The 22,274-nt window shown below is 43.6% G+C and overlaps 1 non-coding gene across 1 annotated transcript; it reads right to left on the bottom strand.

Annotated features, from left to right (window-relative positions):
* Positions 1 to 11,895: 11,895 nt before the first annotated feature.
* On the bottom strand, positions 11,896 to 12,087 carry LOC116983601. Its single transcript, XR_004414756.1, has one exon. It is a non-coding gene; the product is annotated as a U2 spliceosomal RNA (small nuclear RNA).
* Between the last annotated feature and the right edge of the window lie 10,187 nt (positions 12,088 to 22,274).

Genomic DNA, 22,274 nt, shown 5'->3' on the forward strand with positions numbered 1-22,274 from the left:
GTGTAGCGTCATTCCTTAAACCATGTTCTTGAAGCAGATTAATGGCTGTGACGTTTATAATCTGATTAATATTGAATATAATATTGTATTCTATTATGAAAGCTGTTTTGATGCAGTGGGATAAAGTGACCATATTCAAATATCACTTTTAAAGCATTTCCTTTTAGATTATTTATCCTCTCCTTTTAATAGATTTATTAGTGAGTAGCTGTGTAACATTTCAAACTCAGCAGAAGGGATTATTTCATATTGGTAGAACATAACATTGAATGAAAATTTTGCTGGTCCTTTGGAAAATAATCCTAAAATTGATTGAATTTATGGAAAGATGCAGGATGGAAACAGGCCCTTCAGCCCACAGAATCCATGCCAACCATCAACTACCAGTTTACATTAGTTCTATGTTATCTCACTTTCGTATCCACACCTGACACATTAGGGACAATTTACAGAAGACAATTAACCAACAAACCTACATATCTTTGGAATTTGGGAATAAAACAGAGCACCTGCAGGTTTCAGGAAGAATGTGCAAACACCAACCACACAGACAGCATCCAAGGTCAGGATCGAACTCTGGTGCTGTGAGGTTGAAGTTCTACCAGATTATTTTATTCACTGAAAGTAATTAACCAATTATACATAGCATTTCTCTTACACCATACCTCATACACAATTTCTCATTCACCATACCAATTTATAACATTGCCATTTGTAACACTGGGTTTATTTGGCCTGTGGGGTGAGTTTTGAGCTGTGCAGCAGTATTTACTTTGAAAGAAAACTTGGCATTTGATGAAATATCTAAGCTAAATTAGTTCACAATTGTGGTTTAAATAATGACAAGTGTTGTGTTTGGCTGTCACTGCTTTGTTAAATTGGCAGCTGCTTGTATTGACTGCACACACAATTAACTGCAGTGATTAGTGTCAGAGAAGCTTCACTAACCTTGGGTTATCCTATCAAAATCTTTGATGCAGTCAACATCTTAAATATTTCTTATTAATTTTATTATATGATCTGAAAAAAAATCAAGCATTTGAGGGAGATTTCAGAATGTCCGTGAGACCATAAGACATAGGCCATTCAGCCCAACAGGTCTGCCCTGCCATTTGATCATGGCTGATCTATTTTCCACTCTCAACTCCGACGGCCATGTCATAAAAAGTCATAAATGTTGCTGAATTAATTGCAGTTAATTGCTATTTTGGGAAAAGTAAAAAAAAAGTTAAATATTTTTGCCAAGAATTTGATCCCCTTACATTTGGACCATGACTGGATCCAAAATGGATTGGCAGGTAATGATGGCAATTCACCCAACTACCGAACACTGGCACACCAAAATTAATTGCCAAAGTTCACTGGAAGTAGTGGAATTATATCCACTTAGCAAAAGTCATCATGTAATTCAACCAATTCTGAAGTAAACTCAGGGCTGCACAAAAGCTGGTACCATGCATTCTTTACTCACAAAGGACTGACAAACCGTGACCTTTTATTGAATAGGGATGGAGATTTTACTACTGTTGTTAAACATTCATCCAACTGCCCGCCCAAAGGGTTCCTTTTAAATTCTGTGATGGAAATGTTCGATGTCACCTTTACTACCTGTCGTGTGACCATTTGTGTCTGTCGAACTGTAAATCTTAAAAGAGTCCCTGCCACACTTCTATTCGCATTCAGCTGGAACCTGCCAGGTTAATTATCAGGTTTCCATTGAGCGATGCCATTCCTACAGGCCTCACAGGAATGGACGAGCCATGAAGAAGGAGAAGGTAAGCGTGTGTGGGGAGAGGCACACCAGGTGGGATGTGGGGAACAGGGGTCTGCCCCCTACCCCCTACTCAAATGACATTATTATAATTTCTGTATGTTTGCCTTAGTTTTGTTTTACTTCAACTGCAAATTGATTGGAAAATTCAAAACTGACACTCAGAATTTGGGCACAGTTTTGAACAATGCAATTTTAATAAGCCCTCCAAGCAAGATCGAAAGAAATATATGAAAATTCTTATGGCTCCATCTGTATAAAGAACTTTAAATTACATAAGAAAGCAATGGGGCTTCTGAGACTTGTGTTACATTGCACATTCTGATCAAGTGAGACACCAAAAACCACAATTCATGTATGACAAAGAGCTCATTAATGTTTTATGATTTAAATTTTCCATAAGTACAGAATAAAATGGAGCATTCTAGCTTCTGTGGAGCAGATCAAGTCCTTCTGAAACTATATTCAACTCATTTAAACTCCTGAGGGAAATAAGTAAGCAAAGAAGATAATCCGCCCTCAAACTGTTCCCTAATTCTCCAAAGTGATCTATCAGTACTGCAGTATATCAAATCTAACATTATAGCTACTTTGTTCAACCGGTAACTCACATGGCTACAATTTCTATGGTTCTGCTGCCCAGGAAATCTTAAAGTGATTTGAATGATGAGTCATTTGTGTATAATATTTTGAGAGCTTAAGACTGTTGAGGATGGCTGTTCTCTCTGATAGTCATCTCCAGAAAACCATTTATTTTAAACCTTGTACAATAAAATATTATTGCATAATTAGTCAACCCTCCCATTTACCATTTGATGGCCCGGTTATACCTATCGTAAAACGTGGCTGTTGAGCCTGTTCCATGTTTAGTGAGCTGTTAAGTTCTTATGCTTTTATAAACAATCATTGTTTCAAAATGTAACGACATTGTAAGGTCAATTATTGAACAGAAAATCTGTAGATCTAAATAAATAATCCACCCAATTCCAACTACGGGCTTTTATGTTTGTATGCTGCTGACATAAAATATGTCAATAAAGACCCAAAGCTTCACTGATGGCAATAAGGAGAAGAACACTGAGTTCTTCAAACTCAAACTCAACAGCGATAAGACAGAATTCCTCCTCATAGGCTCCAAAGCCACACTCAGCAAAATCAATAACCCCACTCTCACCATCGACGGCACCACTGTCTCCCCATCTCCCCAGGCCCGCAACCTTGGCATGATCTTTGATTCCACCCTCTCCCTTGAGCCTCACATCCGCCATGTCATTAAAACCTCCTTCTTTCATCTCCGCAACATCGCCAAACTCAGACCCTCTCTCACACCGCCTGCTGCTGAAAGACTCATCCATGCCTTCATCTCCTCCCGACTGGACTACTGCAACTCACTTCTCCTTGGCATCAGCTCCACCTACATCAACCAACGCCAACTGGTCCAGAACGCAGCCGCCCGACTCATCACCCACACCAAATCCTGGCATCACATCACTCCAGTCCTCAAAAAACTTCACTGGCTTCCCATCTCCCACCGGATCACCTACAAAATCCTGGTCCTCACCTACAAAGCCCTCCACCATCTGGCCCCCCCCATATCTCACTGACCTCCTCTCCCCCTACCAACCCTCACGGTCCCTCAGTTCCACATCAGCCGGTCTCCTCTCCATCCACAAGTCCAACCTCCGCAGTTTTGGGGACAGAGCCTTCTCCAGGGCAGCTCCCAGGCTCTGGAACTCCCTCCCTCAACTGATCCGCAATTCCGTGTCCCTCACCATCTTCCAGTCCCGCCTCAAGACCCATCTCTTCACCTCTGCCTATCCTTAGCCCCACGTCCCCGTCCCTTTTCATCTGTGCATTAATTGCCTCATACTGTATTTTGTATTGAATTCTGTCTTTACTTTGTGTACTAGTCATGTCTCTACTATTTATTTCATTCCCCTTACATGTTTTTCCTCTACATGCTCAATTTTTGTAAGGTGTCCTTGAGACTCTTGAAAGGCGCCCATAAATAAAATGTATTATTATTATTATTATTATAGAGTGTCAGGGGTTATGGGGAGGAGGCAGGAGGAGAATGCGATTGAGAGGGAAAGATGATCAGCCATGATTGAATGGTGGAGTAGACTTGATGGGCCAAATGGCCTAATTCTGCTTCCATAATTTATGTATTTATGAACTTATAACTGACTCCAATCCCTCAGCAAATTGCTGTTGATGATGCTGTACTAATCGGCATGCCACCAAGAACCTGCATTCTCACACCAGCTGGAGATGGGTGAAGACAATTGAGCTTCATAGCAGTGTCCATGTCCCGAGGATGAAATAAGGGAACAAACTGAGCTGCAAGATGCGTGGGCACTTCCTGCAGATTGGAAACACCATGTGTTAGCACTTCCCGTGTGCAATCCGCGCAACCTGCTTGTTCAGCCAGATGGTGCAGAATGCACGAACACAGACTACAATCTACAAATTGTTAGGAGATCACCTAAAGAGCTTTACATATAATTTGTAGGGTGCACTGATATCACAATGAAATGCACTGATATCGTCTATTTTCTTAATATCATTTTCCTTATTTCCTTATCTCACTTCCACTGAGACATCAATGTATTCACTGTTGTATGAATCGGAGCATTCTATGTTGGTGAAGAGTAACAAATTACCATCTATCTTAGATTCAGATAAATCACCACCTACATTATCTATCTATGACCTGTCTGATTAATATCATTTGGGCAAACGTGACAATTCAAAAGCCTACCTTCCAGCAACAATCAACCTTCATCCATTTTCTAGGAATTGCATTGTGTTATAAAATTTGTACTCAGATGTTTTTTAAAAACAAATAGCACCAACAAGCGAATTATGAGGGTGATGCACCTCCAAATACAAATGGGGGGGGGGGGGGGGGGGGAGGCATCTTAAAGCAAAATGGGAGCTTAGAGCAAACTGGTGGAGCTGTGCCCCATTTTTCTCTTCCTTATCTCCTTGAAAGGCTGGTCCTCTTGCAGTTACAATTTTTACGTTCCAGCTGACCAGGAATTTTTATAATGACCTAGCTGATTGTCATATGAGAGTTTAAATAGGATTATCGAGGATAGTTGTTCTTTCTGATAGTCATCACCATAAAATCATTTGTTTTAAACTTTATACAATAAAATATGACTGCACAATTAGCAACTTTGGGGCGGTTACTTTTTAGTAATAAACTTCAATATTGTCACTCACAATTGACTGAAGCCTTTGTTTTCTCTGTATTCGCCAAACTATCTTAAGTGGACAATAAAAAAGGATTTCTTCTTGATCGCTCTGAATATCTGATCCGAGATCTTTTACAATATAATCCCAAACATAGTCATGAACCATTGAAGTCATCTTGGAAGAGTTTGTTATCTCAGAAATGGCAGAAATTCTACTCTTCTTGGTTTACAAGACGCAGTCCCAGAATTACTGATTTCCTTTATCCACTTGGTCCTGTCTCTGCATAACTAATGGTTTTCAGAACAATTTCAACTTGACTGCCCCCTTAAATAAACACCTAGGCAACATAATTCTTGCAGGTTTTTACTTCAAGGACTTTGCCTATTTCAAGGGTATATTTGAACTCATTTCAGAGTCACTCAAATGTTCGTCTTTCCCAATAACTTGGTTTCCTTTCAGGATATCATGAAAGAACACAACTGGCTTTTGCTTGAGTTCTCCTCAACAGAAGGCTGGCACGGTGGCGCAGCGGTAGAGTTGCTGCCTTACGGGGCCAAAGACCTGGGTTCGATCCTGACTACGGGTGCTGTCTGTAAGGAGTTTGTACTTTCTCCCTGTGTCCTCTTCTGATGCTAGGCAAAGAATCTACTAATGCTTTACTTAGCCATTTAGTCGGCAGAGTTGGAGCAAACTCACAGTTCATTTAGATGAATATGTTCATCCAGCAGTAGTAGCTTGATGAAGTAGCTTGAAAAATAATGAAACATCTGCAGCATTGAATCAAAGAGTCACATATCACAGAACCAGGCCCTTCAGACTAAATCATTCATGCCGCCCCAGGTGCCCATCGAAGCTAGTCCCACGTGTCCACATTTGACCCATATCCCTCTAAACCTTTCCAATCCATGCACATGCCCAAATGATCTTTAAAGCATGTTATTATATCTGCCTCAAACTCCTCCTCTGGTAGCTCATTCTATATTCGTGTCACCTTCTGTGTGAAAAAGTTGTCTTGCAGCACCAGAGACCAGGGTTCGATCCCGACTACGGGTGCTGTATGTATGGAGTTTGTACGTTCTCCCTGTGTCCTGCTTGGGTTTTCTCTGGGATTTCTGGTTTTCTCCCACACTCCAAAGACGTACAGATTTGTAGATTAATTGGCTTGGTAAAATAGTAAATTGTCCCTAGTGTGTGTAGGATTATGCCATTGTGTGGGGGTCACTGGTCAGCGCAGACTGGGTGGGCAGAAGGTCCTGTTTCCGTGCTGTATCTCTAAACTAAATTAAACTAAAGATGTACTTTGTTCTGGTACATTTGCCATCAGTGCCAAGTGGAATTAACAATTAACTTTGGTTTCATAGCAATCATAGCAAGGAAAGTACACATGCGAATCAAATGAATAAAGCTGGAGCCAGGCAGCACCTCTGGAGAAACGGAATAGGTGATGTCTCGGGTCGAGACACTTCTTCAGACTGAGAGTCATGGAAAAGGGGAACGAGACAAAGGCAGTACTTCAGACAAATAAATGGAAGATATGCAAAAAGCAACAATGATCAAAGAAAGGTGGACCAACAATGGTCTATTGTTGGCTGTGGGATAGGTAATAATGAGTTACACAGACAGTGAGACTCACCAGGACGACAGTGAAACTAGTACGATGACTAGGGTGGGGGAGGGATGGAGAGTAATGGGATGCAATGCATACTTGAAGTTAGAGAAATCAATATTCATACCACTGGGTTGTCAGCTGCCCAAGCATTTTTGAAATTAACATTTTGAACAGATTTTGCTCATTAAATCAGCCACTGAACTGGTTTTGAAGCAGTAGTCTATCAACTGACTATTTTTAAGTGACCCTTAACCGTGTTCGGCGATGTTTTAATTAGAATCATGCAATCTCAAAACGTCAGCTGCCACGAAACTGCTGAGAAAGCAGAATCAGCTGGGAATTTAGATGTCACATGATTTCAATGTTCCCCAGACATTGTTTGTCCATATATGGACATTTTAGTTACCGTCACTCTGTTCGATGTGATAAAACTGAAATTGTGATATAAATCTCTGTTAGATGTGATCAAACTTTTTATGACACAGTCAGTGTTCTGAATTGCCAAATGATTAAGAAACTGTCAAGATGAGATGAAAGTTATCACTAATTATTGTGAGTATGTGAGAATTATTGAGAGTTATTGAGAATGTGTGTATATATCTATGTGTGTATACTTGTGAGTATGTGTATATATATATATACACACTGAACTTTGTTTTCTCTCGTTTATCATATTGTTTACAGTGTACTATGTTTACATATTCTGTTGTGCTGCAGCAAGTAAGAATTTCATTGTTCTATCTGGGACATATGACAATAAAACACTCTTGACTCTTGACACAAGTAGCGGTAGAGCTAATGCCTTACAACCCCAGAGACATGGGTTCGATCCTGACTATGTCTGTACAGAGTTTGTACGTTCTCCCCGTGACATGCGTGGGCTTTCTCTGAGATCTTCGGATTCCTCCCACACTCCAAAGACGTATAGGTTTGTAAGTTAATTGTCTTGGTATAAATGTAAATTGTCCCTAGTGTGTGTAGGATAGTGTTGGTGCGCGGGGATCACCGGTCGGTTCGTACTCGGTGGGCCGAAGGGCCTGTTTCCACGCTGTATCTCTAAACTAAACTAAACTAAACTGCAGATGCTGGAATCTAGTGTTGAACACAAAGTGCTGGATTAACTCAATGGGTCAGGCAGCATCTCTGAAGGACCTTGAAGTTGATACCCACCAACTGACTCACATTCAATCAGAGTAGAGTAAGGCTGAAATTCACCCCCACCAACATCACTTACTGCCAGCAGCAATGTTGCTTTCCTCTTGTCATGCATCATTACCTTCCTCTGTCCCATATTCTTTCCTGAAATTTTACCAAACTCATATGCCCAAGTAACATCATCACTGTGGTCAGACATAGAAACCGCCATATGTATTCATGTTTTGAGAACAAATGCCAAGGCCAATGTTCAAAGCCTGCCATTTACATGCTCTCCTCTTCACATGCAGTCTTATTCTGACACTGCGAATGGCTCGATTGTAATCATGTATTGTCTGTCCGCGGGCTAGTTCGCACGCAACAAAAGCTGTCCACTGTACCTCGCCACACGTGACAATAAACTAAATTGAAACTGATACTGATTCAGAGAATTCCATTGACCATTCATGGTAGGTCCCTACTCAGCAGTACTCTTACAGTATGTTGTCAGCTGTGGGTTTCCTTGATGGCTTGAGGATACATTTAAACTGAGATGGGGCTTTATTGACACATCCGTTATTCAGGACGTTAAAGGATAACTAGAAACCCAGAAACAAACTGGGGTTAGTTTAGTTTAGCTTAGACGTACAGTGCGGAATCAGGCCCTTCGGCCCATCAAGTCCCTACCGACCGGCGATCCCCGCACATGAACACTATTCTTCACACACAATAGGGACAATTTACTATTTTCCTGAAGCCAATTAAACTACAAAACTGTACGTCTTTGGAGTGTGGCAGAAACCCATGCAAGTCACGGGGAGAATGTACAAACTCCTTACAGACAGCACCCGTAGTCAAGATCGAGCCCAGGTCTCTGGCACTGGAAGGAAGCAACTCTACTGCTGTGCCACTGCACCACCTGTAGTTGTACTATATGATGCACTCCAGTTCATGGAGGAACCTCACATGTCTGAAGAAGGGTTTCGGCCCGAAACGTCGCCCAGTCTGAAGAAGGGTTTCGGCCCGAAACATCGCCTATTTCCTTCGCTCCATAGATGCTGCTGCACCCGCTGAGTTTCTCCAGCAATTTTGTGTACCTTCGATCTTCCAGCATCTGCAGTTCCTTCTTGAATACTATACATGCTTATTGCTCTGAAAATCCACATGCAGACTTACAGATCTAGATGGTGATGTTTCAATCCCAATAAAAGACAAAAGCCGCAAAGAAAAATGTGATGATTTGTCTGCCAGTCATGCTCTTTGTGCTTGCCAGTTCCATGTGGTTCCTAACCTTGAGCTGCCTCTGCACTTAGCTGAAGTAACGCATTAGCACTGCTGTGCGCTGTGCCTTGATCAGCTGAAGAAAGAACACCTTTCAAAAACCTGTCAGTAGCTGCTTTTGGCAAAGCTTGCTGTGTGAGGATTTAAATCATGGTCAAATACATGTATTTTCCGTTGTGTGGGGTCGTATTAGAGGAAGATGAAGTTCCCTGACTTACCCCATGCATATTCCAATGTGCATCCATTTGAAGATTTGGATATAAATGCTCAGCGCTAGAATTTAGTGATCATCCTTTGGACAGCTATTCAAAACATTTCAAAAGGAAACTATTATATATTCTCAAATTTTATAAATCTATCTTGAAATGTCACTGATCAAAGATAATATAAATTATACTTTTAATCTATTTTCTTTAACAGTACATTACAGCTTTGGTTATATGATGGATCTGGAGATAATTGATGCAGAGTGTGTTTCAGGCGGTCATTCACGATTATGCTGCTGTCTGCAGCTCAGATCAAAGTCATCAATAACACAACTTTGCGCACAGTGGTTTGTACACACAGACAGCTTTCCCCCTGGTTAGGCAATGTTAATGTTATAAAATAGTAAGATTAAACGAGAACTTACCAGTTTGAAGTTTGATCTGTATTTTATGAGGAGTTACGATGAGGGATTACGTGAGGTGAAGAAGAACCCGCTCAGTGCGCAGGCGCGGCATACTTCCAAGCAGCGGTGTGGAATCACAGATAGACACAGTTATTTGAAGTAAACATAGTAAAGATAAGGAGACATCAATTTATTAGTTTGATCCATATAATGAGGGTGGGAGCGGAGGGCACGTAATCCCTCATCGTAACTCCTCATAAAATACAGATCAAACTTCAAACTGGTAAGTTCTCGTTTAATCTTACTATTTTACTTCGGAGTCACGTGAGTGACTACGTGAAGACTTCAAAGCTCTGTGATTTCAAACCGTGTAACAGTTCATACTTCACTCGCTGCCGAAGTCATTCGAGGGAGGAAGTATGTTATCGTAATCAACCATGAATCTGTTTGTAAAAACAATAATGGTGTTATTAACAACAACAAGACCAATTGCTCCCCCGGGCTTAAATTATATATTTTTTGCAGATTCTTTTTCTGCAAATGATACAGGTTCTGTCAGTGGTTTGTTATAAAAGTTTGGAACGTATACTCCCTAGACCACCCTGCAGTAGCCAGGATGTGGTCCATAGGCTCGTCCATCCTCTTAGTTACTGACGTGGAAGCTGTCCTGGTGGAATAAGATTTTATACACGTTAGTATTTACTCCAGCAACTCCCAGTACCTGCTTGAGCCACTAGAGATAGTTTAGCTCGTCACCCGACCATGAGGTTTCCTGTGGCTGACCCATAAGGCTTTTTCCTCTCCCTCGGTATTCCTTATTGTGTCGATCTCTAAGTGGGTCATGACACATAAAACGTGGTTCAGGTGGGTATGCCCGGAATTTCATGACTGGACCTGATGTTCCTGGTCTGTTCTGTTTGGCCAACCCTTGAATGGGCATGTGACACTATCTGGTGTTATAACCATGTTGTCCCATCGCAGTAGATGGGAGAGCTGGCTCTTTGTGTTGATGTAAGGCCACCAGCATGTCCATCTTCAGGGTAGGCTGTTCCAGGGTGAGTGACCTGGCTGGTGATCATCCCCTAAGGTATGTCAGGATTTCACTGACATACCAATTTGGGTGTACCTATTTCTGGGGAATGGATTGATATACCTCTCCTGTATCTGATCACCAGTGAGCGGTACCCAAGTTGAGTAGGCTGACAGAACATGTCCTTCATTGTGGTGAAGACCTGCCAGGAGCTCCAGTACAGTTTTTGTTATAGTTGAATGTGTAATTCCTGTTTTGGAAAACAGTGTACCATTTCTTGATGCTCCTCAGGTATGTTCCCTAGGATATGCGACGGAATGCTGTCATCAGGTTGATAGTGCTGCTGATCCAAGCACAGCAATGGTCTTCCCAATTCTGCAATTCTTTTAATGACCATGTCGAGGATCACTGGGAACCATGCTTGTGGACTTGGTCCACTGTAATTTGCGTAGTACCCGACTGATGAAGCCGTAGTACCTATTGAAGAGGTAGAAGGAAAGGAAAACATAGAGATTAGGTTCCCCCCACCCCTCAATACGCGGGAATGTCTCCATTGCCGCTGCCTTGAGATTGGTTTCATGTGACGTAAGTTAGTACGTGGTGATTTAATTGGATATAAGGTATCGATATCTGGTGTCCATATTGCTTAGTAATTTCAGCAAATATTTTTGGTTTAAATGTATGTTTACAGTATTTAGTTCACCTGATAGGTGAGTTACTGATGGTCAAACATGTTTGACGACATACGGTTTCCAATTGTTAATAAATTGTCACCTAATATCGATGTTCTCCGCCCAAGTGGTTTGGTATATGCCACCACTGTGATGTTGTTATCTTATAAACGAACATGCAAATTTGGTGGATTACTGAGCAAATGCTTCACTAGAATTAAGTAAGTTAATATATAACATGTTTAAGTCAATTCATATTGGCATTAAGTATTACAAGCTCAGTAACACATCAGGACACATAAGATGTTACTCAGTGTGGAAGTGTACAACCATAATCCTTCCTGCCGATAAATTCCATGATAGCACTACAGATTAATCCATTTGCCCCCATATTGTAGGTATGGAGATAGTTTTGAACACTAGTATCTCAGCTCATAGGAAAGGTACAAAGTTCAGTAGCTGGTAATGCTGCTATATCCCAATTAATTTGCCACGTAGTTGATTGGTGGTTAATGCACCATGACTGATAGTCTTAATGAATACCAGATAACAAAGTTGTGGATGGTCAACGTAAATATCTGGATATATATTTTGTGCACCGTTCCCAGAGGCACTGCAATACTGGGTCGATGCGTGGAGTGGACGGAGCAAGCCCCTATTCCATCTCCCTGTTCCAAAATTCAATTTAATATATGGTCCCTAGATAAGGGACGTATCAGATTATTAAACTGATAAGAACAGATACTACACTTGATTTTAGCCAAAAGGCCGAGAAGCGATGCAGCTAAAGCTGTATCCAAGGATAGTTTGTCGTTAATATATAGACATGCCATGACGGAATGTTTCTAAGTGTCAGGGCTAGTTGATTCTGGATAACTTTGACTTAAATGCCGCAACGCTCATCATGGTTACTCCATCCAGGTAATTGCGGTATATCCGAAACTTATATGAGAAGGTACTGAATAGTGTGCATCTTCAAGGTCGATGTCTACCATAAAGTATCCTTGGATCCATGGTAGTAGTTACAAATCCCATGAATGGGTATACCTGGTGAAATACTCAAGTGGTTTATCAACGATGGTGCGACATTCACCATCGTGGGAGGGTAGACCCCTTGGGGTGCTTGCTGAATTGGTGGCAAGATATTAATTCTATTCCCCTTGTATTTATTTTTTTTTGGTATATAACTACCAAGAGTGATAACTTCCTAACCAGGCGTGATTCACCCACCCTTTGTTAGTACAACCCTTAACCTTTATAATAATAATAATAATAATAATATATCTTTTATTGTCATTGCACGTCAGTGCAACGAGATTTAGTGTGCAGCTCCACTGAAGAAAGGTAAATAAATACAATACATAAATAAACAAGCTGAATTGATTGACGTGACCATCTGAGGGAGACTGTCCAAATGGGGTGGGTTAAGGCCGGTTCAGAGCCGCTATAGCTCTTGGGATGAAACTGTTCCTGAATCTGGAGGTTCGGGCGTAGAAGGCCTTGTAACGTCTGCCGGAGGGAAGTAGTTGAAACAGACCGTGGCAGGGGTGTGATGAGTCCTTATGGATGCTGAGGGCCTTCCTGAGGCACCGTGTGTGGTAGATGCCCTCCAAGGCTGGTAGCTCTGTCCCGATGATCCTCTGCGCTCTGTTGACGACGCGCTGAAGAGCTCTCCTCTCCGCCTCCGTGCAGCTGAGATACCACACAGAGATGCCATACGTTAGTATGCTCTCTGTGGTGCAGCGGTAGAATGTTGTCAGCAGCTGTTGGGGCAGACCAGTCTTTTTTAATGTCCTCAGGAAGAACAGTCGTTGCTGTGCCTTCTTGACCAGCGCGGCGGTGTTTGTGGACCATGTGAGGTCTTCTGAAATGTGAGTGCCCAGAAACTTAAAGCTGGACACTCTCTCCACACTTTCCCCGTAAATGGAGATTGGGGCGTATTCTCCAGAATGGGACCTCCTGAAGTCAATAATCAGCTCCTTGGTCTTGGAGGTGTTTAGTGCCAAGTTGTTATTGGCGCACCAGTCCGCCAGGTTCTGCACCTCCGCTCTGTATTTTGTTTCATCACCGTTGGTGATCAGCCCAATCACTGTTGTGTCGTCTGCAAACTTCACGATGATGTTGGTGTCGAATGTGATGGTAGGAACCATACTTATCTGTCTTCATTGTTGTTTTCTTCGGTTTCTGATTCCTTGTTCTTGTAGGGACGATGTTTGTTGGGGGGTGGCGCATTTTCCCTGGGGCCTGCTCTGGGCCATGGCCTAAAATGCTACGGGTTTGGCATGCAGGCCCCGAGCTTTCACCAGTACCATGAGGTAGACGCCCCTGGTGGACACATAGAGGTACTGCTGTCTGGTTTAGTGTGGTGCTCCTTCCAGACTCTGCCCTCTTGTGCCGAATAGTTTGAACACTTCGTCCAGTTTTTTAGGACTGGTTTGGTAAGTGCCAGGTAGCAGGATCTGTGCTTGTGAGGTCGGCGTTCTCATAGTCCTGTTAATTTCATAGATTGAGGGCAGGTTTGTGAGTTCATTTGAGAAGTTATGAGGTATACCGTTGAACAGTAGGGTCAGGTGTTTTGCCATACTACCCTGCCCTTCTGGAATGAGCAGGTGGACATGATAGCCGACGTCAGGGTACCAAATGCATTTTTTAAATATTTAGGTTAAATGCGCTGCTCAATGTATCCCCCAATAATGGCGGGCACTTTGAGTAAATGCAATTTAGGGGAGGCGTGATAAAACCAACACCTCATGGCTACCTGTCTTGGAGAGGTTTTTTGTAAAAGACAGGTAGTAAGCTGGCCATCAGTTGAGACTGAAAATCCATCTCGCTAGTGGTGGAGCCACATAGCGGCCACACCCAGCAGCTCTTCCTGATCCTGTACCTCAAGCATACTCCCGATATTGTTCAGCCAGTGACCCCTCTTCATGACCAGCCCAGCCACTGGTCACCCCAAAGCTAACCACACTAAGGAGGAAGCGATGGGCAGTGCCTAGGCACTGTGGAGGGTATGCCTGAACCCCCAGCGAGACTGCCCCTCACGTAGCGTGTCTCGCAGGAGCTCCTGCTACAGGAGCCGCTCCAGCGGCTCAGGCGGCTGTCTCTCTCCCATGCGGGTGGAGAGACGTCCCCTCCGACAAGTCGGAAGCCACCGGCCGGATGCCTCTTCGGATGGCTGAACATCCAGCCCGCAGCTCAGGCACTAGCGGGACTGGCCTCGGCGCGGTGTGGGGATAGCGGAGCGCCCGGTAAATGTTCCTACCGCCTTCTTCTAGAGCTTTTGTGCCTTGTAGATGCGAGAGCGCCCCTCTAGCAGCGCGTCTCGCAGGCACCTGCTCCGTGAGCCGCTCCAGCAGCTCAGGCGGCTCTCTCTCCCCCCGTGCGGGTGGAGAGACGTCCCGTCCCAAATCGGGAACACCTGCCGGATGCCTCTTCAGGTGGCTATACATCCAGCCCGCTATCGGGCTGGGCTCGGCACGATGTCGGGGAATTACGGAACACCGGGTCGCTCCTACCGCCTGTTGCTGCCCCCCTTCCCCCCCGACGGAAACCGTTCCTCCTCGAACGGGGGACAGTTTTGTTCCAGAGCCTTTTTCTCTGCCTGTAAAACACAAGCAGAAAAAGGGGCTCCCCTGTAAAAGAAACCCGACCTCAAGGTACTCACCTGACGGTCCGTTTCATTCTGTTGCGGGAGCGCCTAACTCCCGCTGCCGCTGTTGCACTGCTGGCGTAATGCCGCGCCTGCGCACTGAGCGGGTTCTTCTCCACCTCACGTAGTCACTCACGTGACTCCGAAGTAAAATCAAACCTGGAAGAGACACTTATTTCATTAAGAAGGTGCCTTACAGATTCTACATCCCTGGCTGTTCATCGTTTCCTTAAAGATATAACCGTGCATTTGTAATATTGCCTTTGTAAATCCTTTTTCTTAACCGTCCACATTTCCTCCATATCTCTTTCATGGTGTGGTAATCAAAATGCCCCCTGTTCCAAGATTGGTCCAATAATATAGTTTATCATGACACCTACAAACCTATTCCTCAAAAATTGCTGGATGGAAGCCATGTGTGGCTTTAGCTTAGTCAATGCCTTTTCAAGAGTGCTATTACTCATTCATTCGATTCATTCGATCGCAATTCCATTTGGCAACTTCACAGTTCTATCACTGGATTATTGCATGCCAACTGGAGCAAAGTTAGGTGTTCTTGCAGCTAGGGACAAAGCCCTTGAAGATCAAGTAATTTTCATGAATAATCAAAGACTCTTGGTTAAGACCATAGATTTCCCACTGGCGATTGAACTGATGCTGGGAATGATTGGGAATTGGGGGACACTGGCTAGCGGGGATAAATTATCTTTTCTTCCTCATGTCCCTGCACATTGGGTTGCACATCTCCTGGGGTGCATTGTACGTTGTTCAGATGTATTCAGCAGTTAGATTACTGACAACAATAGTGGGATTTTCCTCAGAGACACACCAACAACATAGCTGCAAGAAATTCAGCAGGTGAGAGAAAGCAAAACAGAAGATGTTGGAAATACTCAGCAGGTCAGCAGCATCTATGGTGAGAGGTACAGAGTGAGTGGTTTGGGCCAATGAACATGTCAGAACTGAGACAATTTGGAAAACAGCCATGCATTAAGTTACGGGGGGAGGAGGGATGCGGATAGAGCAAACATCATTCATAATCGGGTTGAGAGAGGAACAATAAATGACAGATTTCTCACACCCTAGTCATTGTATTAGTTTCACTGTCGTTCTGTCGAGTTTCACTGTCTGTAACTCGTTATCACCGACCCCACACCCAACAATGGACCATTGTGGGCTCCTCCTTTCTTGATCATCATTGTTTTTGCATATCTTTCATTCATTTGTTCTATCTACCTTCTATAGACTCTCAATCTGAAGAAGGATCTTGACCCGAAACGTCACCTACACCTTTTCTCCAGAGATGCAACAAATGAGAGGGGTTGGTTAATAACAGTTGCCTGTCTAAAGGAAGTCCAGACAGAGTGGGAATAGAGGAGAGAAAAACAAGCAAATCAAAATCATGGTGAAACCTGGCCACTAGGGGCGCCACATGAAGGCTGCCTCTGCCTACAGTCTGTCTGTTTTATCCATCATTTTTTTTTTTTTTAGTTTGTTTAAAAGTATATTGAGGAGGTTTCTTTATCTTTTCTATGTGGGGGAGGAGGGCAGGGTAAGGGGGAAACCGTCTCCCAGTCGCCTCCTGGCGAGGACGCGACTATCCTCCGAGTCGCGTCCTCGCCCCCCTCCTCGCGGTCTACCAACTGGCGTGGCCCTTTCCTGCCAGGGACTGGAGCTGAGCTCCAGCGGCGGCGGCGCAGCGCTGGATACATCGCGGAGCGGGCGATGCCTCACCTTGGATCACCGTTTGAAGCTCCGGAGTGCTGGACCTGCTGCAACAACATCGCGGGGCTGTGGTTTGAAGAGCTTCCAGCGCGGGCGGCACTGACTTCAACATCGTGGTGACCTGGGGCCCTTTGCCGAGGGCCGCCAGTGTGGGTCTCCGCTCGGCGCTGCCTGTGGACTTCGGGAGCCGCGGACTCCGGTAGGAAGTGGCCGATTCGGAGGTCCAAGCCGCTGAGGATGTTCTCCCGTTCCGACGTCGGAGTTCCATCGTCCCCGCGAGAGGGTCTGAGCATTGGGCTACCTGTAGCTGCGTCTGTGAAGGGCTGCGGGCTCGGGAGGCCCCGACCACGGGTGTACATCAAAGAACATCAAAGAGGAGGATGACTGAACTTTGGGCCTTCCCTCACAGTAGGAAACTTTGATTCCGCTGGGCAGGGGATGTTTATGTTAAAATACTATCGTGTTTGTTCTTTTTTTATTCGTATGGCAGGTATGGTGACCCCAAATCTCACTGTACCAGTTGGTGCATGTGACAATAAATGTCACTTGAATCTCTCTTGAACCTTCAATCTCTTGAAGTGTGGGTAACGCTGAGGGTTTGGTGGATTAAGGGTCATCTCTGGAGAGGGAGCAGGATTGGCGCCCCGACCCGAAACGTCACCTGTCCATGTTCTCCAGAAATGTTTCCTGACCTGCTGAGTTACTCCAGCATCTTGTAGCTTTCGTTGGTATGAACCAGCATCTGCTGTTCCTTGTTATTACATTAGGATTTTTTGTTAGTTTGAAGTACTTTCATGGTAGAGGACTGTGAATTGGGGAGCTAGTACTTTATGTGTAGGAAAGAACTGCAGATGCTGGTTTAAATCGAAGGTAGACACAAAATGCTGGAGTAACTCTGCGGGATAGGCAGCATCTCTGGAGAGAAGAAACGGGTCACGTTTCAGGTCGAGACTTGGTCTGAAGAAGGGTCTCGACCCGAAACATCACCCATTCCTTCGCTCCAGAGATGCTGCCTGTCCCGCTGAGTTACTCCAGCATTTTGTGTCTACCTTTGAGCTAGTTCTTTATCTCTCCTCGCCATTTGTTCTTGTTTCTTGGATGCCCATTCAACAAGTAAGTGACTGCAGTGATTAATATCCCCAACCCATCTCCTAAACCATCTCCAGGTTTTTAGCCTTTGATTCTCAACGCATTTTATCTGATGGCTTTTTCAAGTAGTTCCTTTTATAGCTTGTAACACAGTGATCTTTTTTAATTTCATGACAGAGATATCAAGCAGGCACATGGTAAGTCCATGCCTTTGGCAATTTCTGAATGATTTCATATTTCCCATTGTGCAAATGTCCTTGCTCATTCCCCAGTGGCAGACAGTTGCTGTGATGACCCATCAACTATTCCCATCAAGCTGCACATTAGCTGCTGAATAATTTTACCTTTAACTCAAGATAAACTTATTTTTGCTGATCTAAGCCATACTTGGGAACACGTCGCCTTAATGTTGAGACCAATTCCTCTTGTCTTTTCTATTGACACTGACAGAGGAGATGATTCTGATTTGGCTTGGGTTTAGCGGGGAAACTGTGAAAAAAAAATAGTCTCACAAATACCTGTGTGTAATATAGAATGCTGGCATGGCAGTGATTGGTTGATTAGTTAGCATCTGGATTGCCCTGACAAGGACTGAGAAAACTATTGGAAGCAACCTGGCTTGGTACAACCTTCACCAAGCCATCAGAGATGCAAAGAGACAATTATTGACTAAGTTAATGTCCCAGACTAACCTCACAAACATCTGCTGATTGTGGCAAGGCTTGCATGCAATAAAAGGCTAACAAAATGAAGTTGGGCAGAAATGTGGACAACAATGCATCCTGAGCAAATTTTGAACAGGTTAGCGGAAAGACATCACCTGCCCAAACAGCCTTAGATGGTTCTGAAGAAGGGTCCCCACATGAAAAGTCACCTATCCTTTTCCTCCAGAGATGTTGCCTGACCTGCTGAGTTACTCCAGCACTTTGTGTCTATTTTTGGTATATACCAGCATCTGCAGTTCCTTTCTACACAGCCTTAGATGCATCTGTACCCACAATAATTGTCGCAGTTCCAAGCCATGTCCTCAGAATTTACGCAGACCAGCTGATAAGAATATTTGTGGATACGTAATCATCTTTAACCTTCCACACTCCATTCTGAGGTTCACACCTATTTTAAGACTATCATCCCAGTGCTAAAGAAAAACAAGATAGCGTGCCTTAATGACTATTTTCCGGTCGTTCGGCTATCAATCATCATGAAATCTTTCAAGAGATCATGGTGTGTAACAATTACAGCCTCCCTTCAGCCTTGGTTCACTGCAATTTAACCACTGCAAGAAGTCCATGGCAAACACTATCAATTTGATGCTTTATTCATCCCTAGAACATCTGGATCACGAGAACACCTATGTCAGATTCTTATTTATTGACAACCAATATTTCAGGTTGGGATCCTTCTTCAAACTGATGGAGTAGTTGCCTGATCTGCTGACTTCCTCCAGTAGTTCATTTTTTGCTCAAGATTCCAGCATCTGGAGTTTATTGTGTCTTATTGACTGTGGCTCAACCTTCAATACAATAATTCTAACCCAACTCATCTGAAAACTGCTTGACTTAGGTTGTAGCACCCCCTCTCATATGCTGAAGATGTATTCTCAATCTTCCAACGTTACCACACTGTGGACCTTGTTATTCTTGTTTATCTGCAGTTTCTCTGCAGCTGTAACTCAATAGTCTGTACTCTGTTTATTTTCTCCCTATTTGCACTACCTGATGGACTCGAGTATGGTATGCTTTTTGAAGAAAGGAACTGCACATGCTAGTTTATATCAAAGAGATAAATAAAGTGCTGGAGTAACTCAGAGGGTCATGCAATATCTCTGGAGAAAAAGGATGGTTGGCGTTTTGGGTTGGGACCCTTCTTCAGGCAGCTTTGCCTGGATAGCAGGCAAAATAGTTTTTCACTGATTCTCTGTGCACACAACAATAATAAACCAATATCAAGACCAATTGAAGGTCAAGTTGCAGATAAATAAGTTAGTCAAAAAGGTCTTTGGCACTTTGGCCTTCATCAGTCAGAGTATTGAGTATAGAAGTTGGAAGTTGTATAAGACGTTGGTGAGACCGCGATTAGAAAATTGTGTTCAGTTTTGGGCACCATGTTATAGGAAAGATATTGAAAGCTTGAAAGGGTTCAGAAAAGAATTACCAGGATGTTGCCAGGACTAGAGGGTGTATGCTATAGGGAGAGGTTGAGTAGGCTGGGTCTCTATTCCATGGAGCGCAGGAAGATGAGGGGAGATCTTATAGAGGTATACAAAATCAAGAGAGGAATAGAACGGGTAGATGCAAAGAGTCTTTTGTCCAGAGTAGGGGAATCGAGGACCAGAGGACATAACTTCAAGGTGAAGGGGAAAAGATTTAATAGGAATCCGAGGGATAACTTTTTCACACAAAGGGTGGTGGGTGTATGGAACAAGTTGCCAGAGGAGATAGTTGAGGCTGGGACTATCCCATCGTTTACAAAAAAGTTAGACAGGTACATGGATAGGACAGGTTTGGAGGGATATGGACCAAGCGCAGGCAGGTGGGACTAGTGTAGCCGGGACACATTGGCCAGTGTTGGCGAGTGGGGCCAAAGGGCCTGTTTCCACACAGTATCACTCTATGACTATGACTCTGTGACCAATTCGTTGACACCGGTCTACACAGAGACTAGTTCCTATATGTAGTTTCTGGTTAAGATCACAACCTTCATGTAGCAGATATATGATGGAAATTAAGTTCTATGAGCACCCAAACCACAGTCCCTCTTGATTGACCTTCCACTATAGCGACACCTCTGACTTTAATATTCCCATGGCCCAATGACAGATTGAGTGCTGTCATCTCCATGCTAGATTTTATTTGTTCAAACTGCAATTGTTCTCTCGATCAAATTTTATTCAAAGAAAATAATTGAAATTGCATCACAGGTCCTCCCACTCCAATTCAAACTGCTTGAGGAGCAAGTCCCAAGGAGATTTGGTCGGGAAAATTTGAATAGGTATTGTAACTTGTAACCTTTGGAAACAGAATAATTGAGTTTGAAGGAGTGGTGTCCTTGGAGCTGAATGTCAGTTAAACAAGGCACTGATTGCCAACAATAAACTAAGATCTGTTGAGGCATGACGCCGCTGGGGAGAGGAAGGTGACGGTGTTGAAGCTAATTGAAGGTCACGTTACAGTGACAAAGGACAGGTTTAAAAAGGAACCATTTTAATTTCTCCTGAGCAAATCGCCATGCATATTTGAGATAGACACGAAGTGCTGGAGTAACTCATCGGGTCAGGTAGCCCCTCTGGCAAATAAGGATATGTGACATTTTGGGTCGGGACCCTTCCTACATTGTGCACATTTGAGCTTTTTTTGAAGTTGAAACATTCATGAAGCTTTCATAAGGTCATAAAGTCATAAGTGATAGGAGCAGAATTAGACCATTCAGCCCGTCAAGTCTACTCTGCCATTCAATCATGGCTGATCCATCTCTACCTCCTAACCCCATTCTCCTGCCTTCTCCCCTGACACCCACACTAATCAAGAATCTATCTATATCTGCCTTAAAAATATCCATAGACTCGGCTTCCACAGCCTTCTGTGGCAAAGATTTCCTCATATTCACCACCCCTGGACTAAAGAAATTCCTCCTCATCTCCTTCCTAAAGGAACATCCTTCAATTCTGAAACTATGGCCTCTTGGCCTAGACTCTCCCACTAGTGGAAACATCCTCTCCACATCCACTCTATCCAAGCCTTTCACTATTCTGTACGTTTCATTGAGGTCCCCCCTCATTCTTCTAAACTCCAGCGAGTACAGGCCCAGTGTCATCAAATGCTCATCATATGTTATAGAATCACCTCTCTTCCCCTTTTAGCAGTGATCAATGCCAAAGGTGATTAATGTTACTATTTTTGCAAATGGTGTCAGTAGGTGTGTGATACATAGAAACATATCAAATAGGTGCAAGAGTAGACCAATCAGCCCTTTCGAGCCGGCATCACCATTCAGTATAATCATGACTGATCATCCAAAATCAGTACCCCGTTCCTGCTTTTTCCCCACATCCCTTGATTCCGTTAGCCCTAAGAGCTAAATCTAACCCTCTCTTGAAAACATCCAGTGAATTGGCCTTGATTGCCTTCTGTGGCAGAGAATTCCACAGATTCACAAATCTCTGGGTGAAAATGTTTTTCCTCATCTCAGTCCTAAATGGCCTACCCCTTATTCTTAAACTGTGACCCTTGGTTCTGGACTCCTCCAACATCGGGAAAAAATTTCCTTCATCTAGCCTGACCAATCCCTTAAGAATTTTATATGTTTCTATAAGAGCCCCTAAATTCCAGTGAATAGCAGCCCAGTCGACCCATTCATTCATCATACATCAGTCCCGCCTTCCCAGGAATCAACCTGGTGAACCTACCCTGCACCCCCTCAATAGCAAGAATGTCCTTCCTCAAATTAGACCAAAATGGACGAAAATGATGAATCACATGGACTGATTTCTCCACACATTCTACAA

This window comes from Amblyraja radiata, chromosome 18 (genome assembly GCF_010909765.2).
Source record: "Amblyraja radiata isolate CabotCenter1 chromosome 18, sAmbRad1.1.pri, whole genome shotgun sequence".
Classification (NCBI taxonomy): domain Eukaryota; kingdom Metazoa; phylum Chordata; class Chondrichthyes; order Rajiformes; family Rajidae; genus Amblyraja; species Amblyraja radiata.